This window comes from Etheostoma cragini, chromosome 5 (assembly GCF_013103735.1).
Source record: "Etheostoma cragini isolate CJK2018 chromosome 5, CSU_Ecrag_1.0, whole genome shotgun sequence".
Lineage (NCBI taxonomy): Eukaryota > Metazoa > Chordata > Actinopteri > Perciformes > Percidae > Etheostoma > Etheostoma cragini.
In genome coordinates, this window is record NC_048411.1 from 28,670,918 (window position 1) to 28,684,232 (window position 13,315).

General features: G+C 39.9%; 1 protein-coding gene across 3 annotated transcripts in view; it reads left to right on the forward strand.

Annotated features, from left to right (window-relative positions):
* Positions 1–13,315, forward strand: part of adgrv1 (adhesion G protein-coupled receptor V1) — a 147,265-nt gene that overhangs the window by 88,407 nt on the left and 45,543 nt on the right. The window lies entirely within an intron of this gene.

Genomic DNA, 13,315 nt, shown 5'->3' on the forward strand with positions numbered 1-13,315 from the left:
ATGCCCCACGCACATTCGCCCATAAAAAACGCAAGCTGTCACATAAGCAATGAGCGAGATAGATATGTGGCTGCAGGTTTGTCTCTCAGCTGGTCACCATGTATGTGTTTGTGTATGGGTGCATGTCTGTGTGAGCGAGTGCGGGACTGGTAATTTTCCACTGGTCCCCCGTCTCTTTGGTTGACAAACACGAGCCCCTACTAAAGCAGTCGTTGGGGGTTAACCACCTTGGGCTCAACCTGTTTATGACCAAGGCAGAGCCCCTGGACCTAAAAGGGTTTGGGATGGAAAATTCCATCCTGTTCTGTTTTTGTTGGTACTGTACTGGATGTTAAGGCCTTCTTCCTTAAATTTGCACATATCTGAGATTATGCTATAGTTTATAAAATACATGTGTGGTTTTTTTGGCCTTCTAGTCAAGGCTGGTCAGTGAAGGTTAAATTTGAAACGGTCAAACTGAAAACCTAACTGAATGTGCACTCTGGTATTAAGATGTACCCTCTAAGTTGTTGTCTGTTACTGCTGGGAATATTTTGGAGGTAATGATGGGCTCACAGTGCAGGATGAGCCGAATTAAAATAGACCAATTGACGTCATTGTCTTCATTTAGGCATGCCCTTTGTGCTAGATCTGAGACGGCTTGCTAGAAATAGAAAGACACATAACATTTTTTTATGTAAATGCATGAGAGCTGATTTTTTTTTTTTTCAATCAAGAAGACTGACTGCGCGATACTGACTGACTCACTCTTCAGTGTGTAAAACATGCATGCACAAAGTGATGTGTGCAGTGGACTTAAATTCTAAAACATGTGATAAGTACAAGTTGTCATTACGATTCAATGTGTTCGATCTTTCTGGAAATCACCGGCCTTGCACTTTGAAAACGTTCAATAGTGAGTAGCTATATTTAAAAAAATATAATGAAGATGGTCCATTAACATTTAGTAAACAGGATGTTGTGGGTCAAACATTTTGGTTTAGATCTGACTGGTTATATTTGATGAAGGGGGCTTTGCTTGTTCCATTTGGTTTTCACCAGTAGAAAACTACACGCAAAAAACTATGGAATGTCACACCAAAACTCAATTTGTCAAATTGAAGCTAAGCTAAGATGATGGATTTAGACAAATAATGAAAGCAAACAAAATTAGAGTTTCGTAAAAAGTATCACTGTAATGATCCATGTATCTGGAGTTTACAGTTTGACATCTCCATTTAAGATTGAGGGCCCTATCTTGCACCTGGCGCAGCGAGAAATAAAGCCCAACGCAAAGCCCGACGCAAGTGTCTTTTCTATTTTAAGACCGACGCAGTTATTCATTTCCCGTCCAGCGCCCACGTTGTTTAAATAGCAAATGCACCTGCACCCATCTTTGCGTCCATTGGGGTGCTGGTCTTACAAGGAGGTGTGTTCAGATGAAATCTTGACGTATTGCCATGTTGCGGGAGCGGGAAGCGATCGTGCCATTGAATTTTAACAGCGCATTAGTAAAGTATACCTAGGCTTGTGCACAGTGCGCACACTATGCTTGTTACCCACACACAGGGAAGCGCAGCAGCACACACACATGCAAAAGATTACAAATAAAAATATGAGAGGGTAAATCCACCATCATAATAGCAATAAGGCAAGGCACAAACGCGCCTCGCTTTTAAAGGGAATGGGAGATGACACTCTGATTGGTTTAATGCATGTTACGCCCAAAACACATCTATGACACTAAGTACAACCCTTTTGAACCATGCGCCTGGACCCTTTTTTCCACCGTCAAACTAGCAATTTGGCAACACCCTAAACATACTTGTGCCATGCACTTCACGCCGTGTGCTTAGATCGTTAAAATAGGGCACATAGTCTTTTAAGCTTGTATTTTCTTCGGAGGGACATTCTGTGTAACCACAGAACCAAATAACCGTCTAGACAGTCTAAAACAGTTGTACAATCCTTGGGTGTAGTTTAACTTTTTTTATGTGACATGCATCCCAGCGTTATATTTACAGTACAGCCAAAGGTAGGCAGTAGGAAATGATTACAGTTAAATTTCTGTATTAAGAAGGCCAAAGATATTGCATCTTTTATAGAGGAGATGCAATTAGTGTCAGAAATATCTCCTGAACTTGTGGCTTCTCGGCGTTGCTCGTGCCGCAGCATTGATTTGAGCTGTCAGGTCCAGTTCCAACCACCTCTGACAGAGAGGGCGATCCATCTGTGGTGGCTGGGCTGTAATTTGTAAAAAATTGAAGCTGCTGGTTTTAATATATTTATTCTCTCTGCAACAGCTACAGTCAGCTAGAAAGAACTGGAGTAATACCCCACCTCTCTGTGAGGATCTGAGAGCAGGTTGAGGGCACCGTGAAGCTTGAGGCTTGTGGTCTGTGTAGTTTTTCATTGTCTTACTGTCTCAGTATTCTGACTGCCACCAATGGTAGTCCATTTAGCTGTTAAACGCCTAACAAAAGGAAGGCAAGTACTGTAGGAAGAGAGAGCTTGCAAGACAGAGAGATTTGCTTCTCTTGTCAAATAATAAATTACTAATCAATAAGCTACATGAACAATAGCTCTATTGTCAGAAGACCAAATAGAAAGAGGGACATGCTCTATCTCATCTGCAGAGTTTTCCAGGCAACTGTGGGCAGTATAATCAAACATTGAAAATGTATTTATTATGGACTCATGTCAGTTGGTAGGGCCACCTCAAGCATAGCAAGTTAGTCACAACTGCTTCTCTATCTATTGATCTCAATGTGACGTGACTTTATTCAGCTCCTTTAAAGTAGAAAATTAACATCAAATGTCTTCGAACAGTTTGTGCAGCATATTGCCAGTGTTATGTAGCAACTGTGTGCAAAGGTCTAAGGATAGATAAAGTACGATAACTCAGACTGCACTGTTTTAGATATATTCTGTAGGTTTGCATAGTTTTAGCAACTATGAATAAATAGCTTTAATTGGATCCATTTCAGATATATTGCACAGTATAGACGCAGATTGTTGAAAGTGTTGGACAGTCAAACTGATCTGGTTTTGGTATCAAGACACACACAACATTAATAAAAGTAATTGTGTGCACATCAAGTGGTAGAAAATTGAATGTCCACAACACCGCTTTAATCTCGCATTATTTAATACAAAGGCAACGTTTTCCCGCTTCTAGGTCTTCTTCAGGCCTTTGGTATCAAGACACTCACGGGGTGACTTAGAGCGCAAACTGACAATGATGAAGACGTCAGTCCTCTTACAGAGAAATAATGATTTGTGCCATCCACCACCTAAACAGAGCCCACTCACTGTGAACAAGTGTGTGTGCGTGTGTATGCGTGCGTGCGTGTGCGTGCGTGCGTGTGTGTGTGTGTGTGTGTGTGTGTGTGTGTGTGTGTGTGTGTGTGTGTGTGTGTCATCAGAGGTTGTGTGGACCGTTTGTCGTCCTACCCTCTGCAAGACAACTGAAGATTGTCTGTGTAGAGTGGAAATTTACCCAGTTCATATTTAATTGAGCCTCACCTGGTTGTATGTGTGCATGTTTCTTAATGTGCGTGGGATTTTGAGAATGTAAGTAGAGTCTATATATATGTGCAAATGTACCTTTAAGTTTTTGTAGGTTATTGCTTATTTCTATCTACATAAGCTGCTGAGAATTTTACATTCTTTCAAAGTATGGGACAATTGTTCTTATGTTTCTAGAACAAATTGCACAGCTTTGCTCCCCAAATGTTTTCAGTTACCTTGCCATCATCACGGTGAAGAATTTTAGTTTAGTTTAAGTTTATTGTGAACGGAGATGAGCACACAGAATTGGATTTTTTCACTACATGTACTTTTTTAGTCTGCATTCATTGTAACATAACATAAATCAATGACATTAGAGACACAGAGGTCCCAAAATTGACATTTTAGAGGCCTACGTTACTTTTACAACAAAAGAGTGAAGATTCGGCATCACAGAATTTAATAAGCTTGATGTCCACCTTCAACATCAACCCACTTCAGTAAAATCTTAAGTGATCCTAGACATATCTCTCTTTCTTTTGTGGGGTCCCCCAGGGTTCTATCCTGGGTTCCCTCTTATTTACTACATGCTACCCCTGGGACCATTAGGTTAGACAATTGGATGTCCAAAAATTTCTTACAGTTAAATGACCCCAAAACCAAAATGATTAAAAAACCCTTTTGGCGCCAGCACTGGCATCTTTCGCAATCTCTCGTCTAGTCTGCGTGCTTTATTTAATTATGTTACAAAAGGTGCGTAACCTTGGTGTGTTCTTTTAGACAGAGTTGTCGTTTGATACTCAGGGGACTAAAGTGGTGTAGTCCTGCTTTGTCCACCTTTGACATTAAAACAAGCTCAAGGAATTCCTTTCATCTGCACATCTAGAAAAGGTCATTCAGGTTTTTATCACCTCCACACTTGACTATTGCAACATATTTCACTCTAGTATCAGCAGGCAAAACATGCAAAGACTTTAACTGATACAAAATGCTACTGTTACTGCTACTGAGAATTTGAAGACGTATTAAGGGAAGCCACCACATCACATTAAACCACATCACATTCTTGCTGCCCTTTACTCAGATGCATGAGTGCTTGAACACACGTATTCAGGTGCTGATGTGGGAAAGGAAACTCTAATCTCTGTCTCTTTTGAAAACAAAACAATTTCATTTCTCATCCATTGTGGATAAACAGCCCTCCACATCCCAGACAGCCATTCCCACATACTCTATGAAGTGTTTACCACAGTTGTCCCAGCGCTTTATTCCAGTATCTGGGAGGTGTTTAGGGGACTCTTAACTCCGGTTTAAAGGGATTTCCTGTTAGCTCTGGGACTGGATCCAGTATTCAGAAGTCTGTCCCTCAATCCAATCAAAACAGATGCATGCACGCGCATCAAACACACACGTTCACAGGCACACACACACTCTCACACACACTAACACACAAACACACACACACATACACACATACACACACTCAAACAGTGCTTGGCACTATCTTTGTGGGGACCTGTCATTGTCATAATGCATTCCCTAGCCCCTTTTCCTAACCTTAAGAACTAAATGTCCAATCTTACCCCTAACCATAACTCTATTCTAACCCCTAATCCTAAAACCAAGTCTTAACCCTCAAACAGCCTTTTAAAGTTGTGGGGTCTAGCATTTTGGCCCCTCAAAGCTGTCCGGACCCCACAAGTATAGTGAACTCCTGTTTCTTTGGACCCCACAAATATAGTTAAACAGGAATACACACACACACACACACACACACACACACACACACACACACACACACACACACACACACACACTCACTCAAACAAACAAACTTCCTCCACCCACCAGCCTCACTTCCAGTCTCTGAGCAGAATAAAGAAGCTACTTGATTGCTGCAGGATTCCTTAAAGTTCCTGTTTGTCGTCAGCATGTCTGTGTGTGGGAGGGATTTATGTTTTAGATGAGTGTGCATGCAGTGTCTCAGCTTCCCCGAAAAGGGGATGTATGAATTCCGTAATCCAAGACCTTACTGTGTCCTTGGCTGTAGAACACAAGATCAACACAAATCTTTGTAAATGAAGAAGTAACGTGCTTTTCTTCAGGAAGTTTATCTGTTCCTATCACGACCAATCAATCATTTAAGCTATAAACAGAGAGAGTTCTTCGTGTGTCCACTTCTGTAGTTGACGTCAGAGAACATGCCTTATCGTATTCAGTGTTCTGTATTCTTATTCCCACAAGTGTTTGGAATCAAAAAAGAAAGCAAAACAAGGATAAGAATGACAAGAAAATATATGTGTGTGCGTGTGCGTGTGCGTTGGTACAGGACAGTGGAGAGGTGAAGACAGCCTCTGGGGAGTCTCACATTACGCCCTACTGGCTGGTCCAACACATTGAGTCTACTGCTGCCCTGACTTCTCTTGTCTTCATTTGATCTGTCTCTTTGTCAGCAGCATCTTTCTTCCATTCAACACTCACTGTGACTTTGTCTCTTTTGCCTGATACTGAGAAAAGAAGCTAAACCATGCACATCAATTATCATAAATGTTTTAATTTTCCTGTTATACTTTCATCCTTCTTTCTGCCCCTCTAGCTTATTTTTCTTTTCCTTTCACTTCACCTTTACTTAACAAAATGATGGGTAATGTATCTGTTTCTATTCTCTGTCCCCTTCATCATTCTGGCTGCTGCTGGGCTTAGCTGGGTGCTGTGACATTACAAGCTGCAACAAGACTGTCTCTCCCTCTCTTTCTCTCTTTATTTCTGTGCGAGTGGCTGGCCACATCCTCTGTGACTCATCAGTTTGACCTATGATGACATTTTCACGTTGTGTATTCCTAAACTGGTTACAGACACTCAACTTACTGTCAGAGACTTACTAAACATCCAGATGTATGCCAGGAGCATTTGTGTCAAAGTGTAATAACATCATCAACAATGGAATGACTGCTAGTCCGTTAAAGTTTCCCATGGAGTTTTCTTTTTTCCCTTGGATACAGTTATGTTCACATTCAGTGTTTCCCACAAAAACACGTTGTGTATTTCCATGAGACCTGTCAAATGTGCTGGACACATTTATTAGAGAACTAGTGGTAGGGTGTGAAAAAGGGCTGAATGCAACTGAAAAAATGAAATGCCCGCACTCTGCTGATACTCACATACGTTTATTGTGCTGCAACGTTTCAACCCTGCTGGGTCTTCCTCAGGCAAATGGCATTCAACAGGGGCTCAAGCATATACATAGGGCACAGACATGGTAAGCTGATCATGTCTGTGCCCTGTGTATATACTTGCAGCACAATAAACGTATGGCAGTATCAGCTGAACACAATTATTTCCAGTAAAATATTTTCAAACCAGGTTTTTATATACATTTTATTTTTGTAGCACACCTAACATACTACATACATCTTTTGGAAGTTGATCTTAATGCCTTAATTAAACAATTAGGAAAATCCAACCTTTTATGGACACCAATTTTCTTTGTGAATGAATAATGTATTGTAAATAAATAAATATTCTTCCTTAAAATACAGTGGGTATAATTATACACACTAATATGTTACATTTCCATATACACACCCCTATGTTAAATGTAATATTTTATATATATATATACGTAGTATGTTAGGCCTGCTCGATCATATTAACAATTAATTTTGTATATTATATTAAATTAACGATTATTTCACATGATTACTTATTGACTTTTGGAAAGATGTTGCATGTATTGAACTTAGAAAACAGTAAAACAGTTAAACAAGTCAACAGTAAAAACACCTTTAACTGTAACATTCCCCTTAATACTTTTCCCTTTTGAACTTTTAAAACTTTATTTAATTCAGAACACAGGACAAAATAAGAGTTTACTTGCAAAACATAATGTGCAAATAATTGTTGGTCTCAAGTTGATTAACTAGGAGGTGTATGACATTTTATATCTCAAAACTACTGAGATTTCATGTGGTATGTATTCTGTAGTCTATTTAAGCCTGTTTATCTTCATCAGGGTCGGTTTTTCTGCAGCATGGATATGGTAAAGTGCACTGAAAGGAACTGAGACTTACGCTCACACCTGTCGGCAGCCTAGTGCTTAATCATGTTGCATTATCTTGCACTTATCAACTTCACACAAAGGTTATACATTTTCGGCCCAAACCTCTGCAACAGAGTTAACAACACAGCCTTCTCACACTGACCTTCTCTTTGTCACATAGTTAATTTCTTGACTGAGGATATAATGCAATTTTCAACTAAATTGTATAATCAAACACTTTACTGACACAAGGAGTACACTCTGTGCAAACATCTTTTTCATCTATGTTATAATAAAAATGAAGCCCTCCTCTGTAGCAATCACCCACGTACTGTTGCACAAATACCTTAAAGGCAGCAATTATTCCTGAATCAGTGTAATCATTTATCTACCGGGGTGGTCAGACATTAGTCTTATCTGGATTACATCATTGGGTTGGCATCAGGAGAAAGATTAGACACACAGACACACACAAACACATACAATCTTCTGCTAATGCGAGCCATCTTTGCCAGTAAAGTACACATTCCATTGGTAAACTTTTGACCACTAATATGAAACTGCTTAGGTTCAGTCATTACCTCGTTTTGTTTAACTAGTGCAGTGCCCATGAGGAGCGGGTGCCTGATCGTAATGCCTGATTGCTTGGTTCCCAGTATTATAAATTTCACAACTTTGTCTAACTATAAGCGTGATTAAATGATGCGCGGCAGGGAACCCTGATCAGCCTGCTGGAGAAGCCACTACCGCACTTAGAATGGCCGGAGAATTGTGCGTAACCGCTGGTAAACAAACAACGTGCTGGAGAAACCAAGAGCCTGGGCGGTCACCTTACATGTTTAGATACAATTAATTTCATCATTTTCATATTTTGTGAAGATTCTGTTTGTCATCATCAGTTATTGACGGATGATAACTTTTTGGCACAACACTGCAAAGACATGCTTACGCTCTTCATTGGCAGCAGAGCAGAGTTGGTGAACCACCGTCAATGAGCCGCCATCTAGAGATGTAGCAACTCCCCTGGCCCTGCTGCTGTATGCAGGAGACACACGCCCACGCACAGAGGCTCCGCGGTTTATAGTTAGATATTGTAATGCCATTTAGCTGTTTACTTTTGCAGTAATAATGAACATACACTGTGCTTTTTTTATAGGTTGCAAGCAATTAATGTTTGTGTGCGCAATGAAAGTTGTATTAAGGATATTGATCTAACAATATTTCTTGCTGCAGCAGACTCCGCCTTTTCTGGACTCTGGAAGTTACTCTCTCATTTTTGCCAAATGTGCGTTGTCCTAACAGCTGGTGACCCTAAAAGCAGTTCCATGAACTTTCATCTATTTCCAGAAAAAGCACAGTAAACGGCAAAAGGAGGCCACACTAGCCATTCTCCTTCCACGGGCCTCTACAGTTAGCTCCTGTCTACCTTGTCTGGTAGCTGTGAGACACTAGACAGCACACATCCTACAAGCTGTCAATGACTAGGGCAGTTATTGCTGAGGTGATGGGATATTTGAATAACACACACACCTTTATACAGTATAAGACATACAGATTCACATAAACTTGGTTATTCGGCTGCCATATGTAAGTAATGTAAGTTACTTGTATATGAAATGTATGTTCCAAAGGCTCACAGTGCACTGGGCACTTAACAGAATCTCTGCGTTAACAAAATCTATATACAGATATGACCTACTTACTTCCCTCCAGCTGTAACACAATGACTTCCCATTCATTACCTGCTTCAGTGGATACAGATAATACAATTAACGGATAGGTGTCTGGGCGTAATATCACTTGTGTCAAGCCAAGGGCTTCATGGATCACTTGCTGGCATCCCTAGAATCCTCTCTTATTATGACAGACGTATAAGTAAAAAATGTAAGACAAAGGTGTGTTAAATGTACTGGCATACAGAAATTAGGGATCGACCAATACCTGTTTTTTTCAAGGCTATTACTGATTATTTTCAGTTAATGAAACCCATAACTGGTATTTGAACCAACATGTATTCACACTGAAAAGGAATTTCTTTAAGTAAAAATTAAGATTTTGGAATTTTACACACTCCAACACAAAACTCTGTTTTAAATGCTTTAAGTAGTTATTTAATAAATTAGAAACTTAAAAATAATACCCAACATAACACCCAGTTACAGAGAGTCAGATAGTGTTGGGGGGCGGGGGGGGGCGGGGGGTTATTAAGTCAGACTCAGTGGTAAGTAAAACCTAAGCAGAGGGACAGACACAGAGCTGTAGCCGAGGCAAAGTAGCACACTTTGTAACTAATTACATTTATCAATTATCGGGCAATTAAAACATTCAGGCACCTTTAACCTAATTCTGTGGAGTGATTTGGTTTGTCCTCAAGGACTTTATCAACCAGGCTGCTGACGTTGTAAATTATAAACAAAGTAGGAGCCTACAGTTGTCAAAGTCCCCAGTATCCTGCTCTATTTTTGGAGTAGAGCAGCTTGTTTTGGCAGAACTTTGTCTGTGTGTAGAGCGGAGTGAACCTTGGAGGGTTAAAGAGGTGAAAACATTGTTTGTCCTAAAACTGGGTTAGGTCAGTGGTGTTGCCATTCTAGCTTGATATTTCAATTAAATTTCAATTCAGTTTTTATTTATAGTATCAAATCATAACAAGAGTTATCTCAGGACACTTTACAGACAGAGCAGGTCTAGAGTAGGTCTAGAAAACACTATATTAGTTACAAAGACCCAACAATTCCAGTAATTCTCCCAAGAGCAAGCATTTAGTGTGACAGTGGCAAGGAAAAACTCCCTTTTAGGGAGAAACGTCAGACAGACCCAGGCTCCTGGTAGGCGGTGTCTGACGGTGCCGGTTGGGGGGTGATGAAAAATGGCAATAATAATCACAATAAAGATAATGGAACTATGACTAGAAATAGTAGTTTTAGTAGTTCAGGGCATTGCAGGGTGTTACAGGACGTAGCAGGGTACAGGAGGGTGTAACAGGGCATAGCAGGGCGCGAAGCAGGTCCATCGGGATGGCTGCAACCATGATTTAGGTGCCACCCTAATCCAAGGAAACATGCAAAAAAAGACATAAGGACTCCGGCGAATAAGCTCCCCAAAGCTAAATTAGTAACAAGCATTTCTGGGACAGGGATGCACACAGATGGAAATGGAGAGGAGAGAGAAGCTCAGTGTGTCAAAGGAAGTTCCCCGGCAGTCTAAAATGATAACACAATAACTAAGAGAGACAGGTTAAGAAGAGGAACCTGTTCGGGCTAGAACTCTCCCCAGCCGGATCAGCTGTACTGGCCTGCCTTCCTCTACTTGGATCATATCATTGATTATATGGTAGATTAATCTGACAACTATGAACAGAAGCAGAAAAGAGAAGGGCTGCTGTGTCTGCAGACATACACCCTCCCCCGTCCGTTTGCCTGCACTCTGCAACTCGTTTGTTTGTATGCACTGGTTTAGGTTGGATGTGTCCTATAGTCACAGCATATTCACATTAATGCTGTCTAGAGCCCTACTAATAAAGAGTTTTAAGACCGATACAAATATTTGGTTATTTAAAAAAATCTGATATGCCCATATATCGGCCGATATACAGTATATAAAAAAAAATCTAGAAACGCGTCACAAAACATGAACATATTTCCCTAACTATAGTTATTTGTAGTTATTTCTGAGTTCTCACTAAAATAATATGATAATAATTAATTGTATTGTCACAACAGTACAGAGGAACATCAAAATATAAAGTTCTGATAAATAAAATTTATAAAAAATTCAATTTTAACAAATGAAACTTAAAGTCCTTTGAAGAAAAATTACATTACACATTAACAAAAAAAAAAATCAGTGTTGCCAACAGCGACATTGTAGACCGCCCTCTGGTGGACAAACTATCCATCGCCAACGCTCATAACATGGTTGACAGTCCGTTTTTATTTTTTGAATATTAAGTTATCAGAATCATTTATTTGTCATTGTGAATGATGAATGAATATATATATATCTTTTTTTTAAATGGCCATTATAAATGCCAAAACCGATAGATTAGAAAATTCCTAATATCGGCTGATAATATCCTGCGGGCTCTAACGCTGTCTCTTTTTCCCTGTATTATACAGTTCATATTTATATTAACAAATGTAATTATTTGTTAAGATTCTGTTAAAAGCATTTAAAGCCATTAGAGGTTTTCTTGTGCCTGTTAAACTCCCATTAACCAAAAGGAAAACATACACAGATAAACACATACATATCCAAATCCTATCTAACTATGTTGTAATTATGAAACATGCACACAAATATGTAAACATGCGCAGATGTTTGTATGTGCACATGCCCTTTTAACCCACACACACACAGAGCTCTGTGCCATTTTGACCTGTAGGGGTCACTGTAGCTCCACAGCCAGAGCCAAGTTCAAAAGCACAAGTGAATGAAGAATCTTATCAATGACTCCCCTGGGCTCTTCTTCTTTTTATGACTAGACCTTTTCTGAAGAAGAAATTGCTGCACTGATATCCAGAAGGAAACCGTATGAGTCAAATCCCCCTTCTCTTATTTCTTTGAATGAGTCCAATTGGAGAGACATTTAAGCTGCAAACACCGTTCCACCTCAGTATAGAGAACCTATAGAGATCAGATGGGCATGAAGTTCAGAGTGCAGATTTAATCTAAGTAGCTTGATACAATATTGCAAAACAGTTTGCAGTTAAATTACAACTGTAATGAAGTCTTGTAAGTGTGCTATATTAGTCTATGCTAGGTCTAGGGTTTGGTAGTTGAAGGGGGCCAACTGAAACATACTGCTGTACAGTGCATGATAGTACAGCTGTTGCTCTGATTAAGTTTAAATTACATAGTGCAGTACCAAAGCACAGTTTATTATGGGTTTTTCTGCAGGAGCAGCATGAATGGGAGTTTACAGTATTTAACATCAGACTCTTCACAAAATGATTATTTTCACTGCTACATATTGACAGACACTGAGAGCTGCTGCAGATCAGCCAATTTGCACGGAAGGGATCTGTCATGGATCGATGGCCTGTTGGACAGCAGTGGATGAGGATGCTTTAATGGGTCTGTGTTAGCTTCCGTAGGCTTTCCTATCAATGTGATTAGACTTGCCCTCGTCCTTCTGGCAATCTGGAAGTAATGCAACAGGTGGCCAAAAAGGGTGTGTGTGTGTGTGTGCGTGTATGTGTGTGTGTGTGTGGGTGTGGGTGGGTGGGTAGGTTAAGTCTTGCCTGTCATGTAACTCACATGGCACTGTCATAATCATATCGGCATACTTTTGCATATGTTAGAATGACATGTAACAGTGGGGGGGGGGGGGGGGGGGAATTATCTATTTTCACTATAATTCTCCTTAGTTAACACACTGTCAGAATGAATGGGCATTTGATCTTTGCTTTCATACGCTTTCTGTAATAAAACATCTAAAAGCAAAATTCTATCAAAAGGCAGTGGTCTAATATTTGCCTGTTTAGGGGTCCTTCATATTAATGTTTAATACTAATTGTGTATATTTTAGGTTGTTTATGTACACACTAGGCCTGCACAATATTTGAAAAAAACAAAACAACATTGCTAGTTTGTTAGATAAATTGATCAACATTGATTGTGATTGGTGGTTGGCTGTGCATGCAGAGCCTGCATGTCACACACTAGTAACAAACAGTGTATCCAAGAATACTTAAATCAGTGCAAATTACGTTATATCAGAAACAGACTTCTGTTGTAGATTAGTGGTACGTTTCCAGCTTTACTGCTCCGAACCGTAACGTTAGTTGG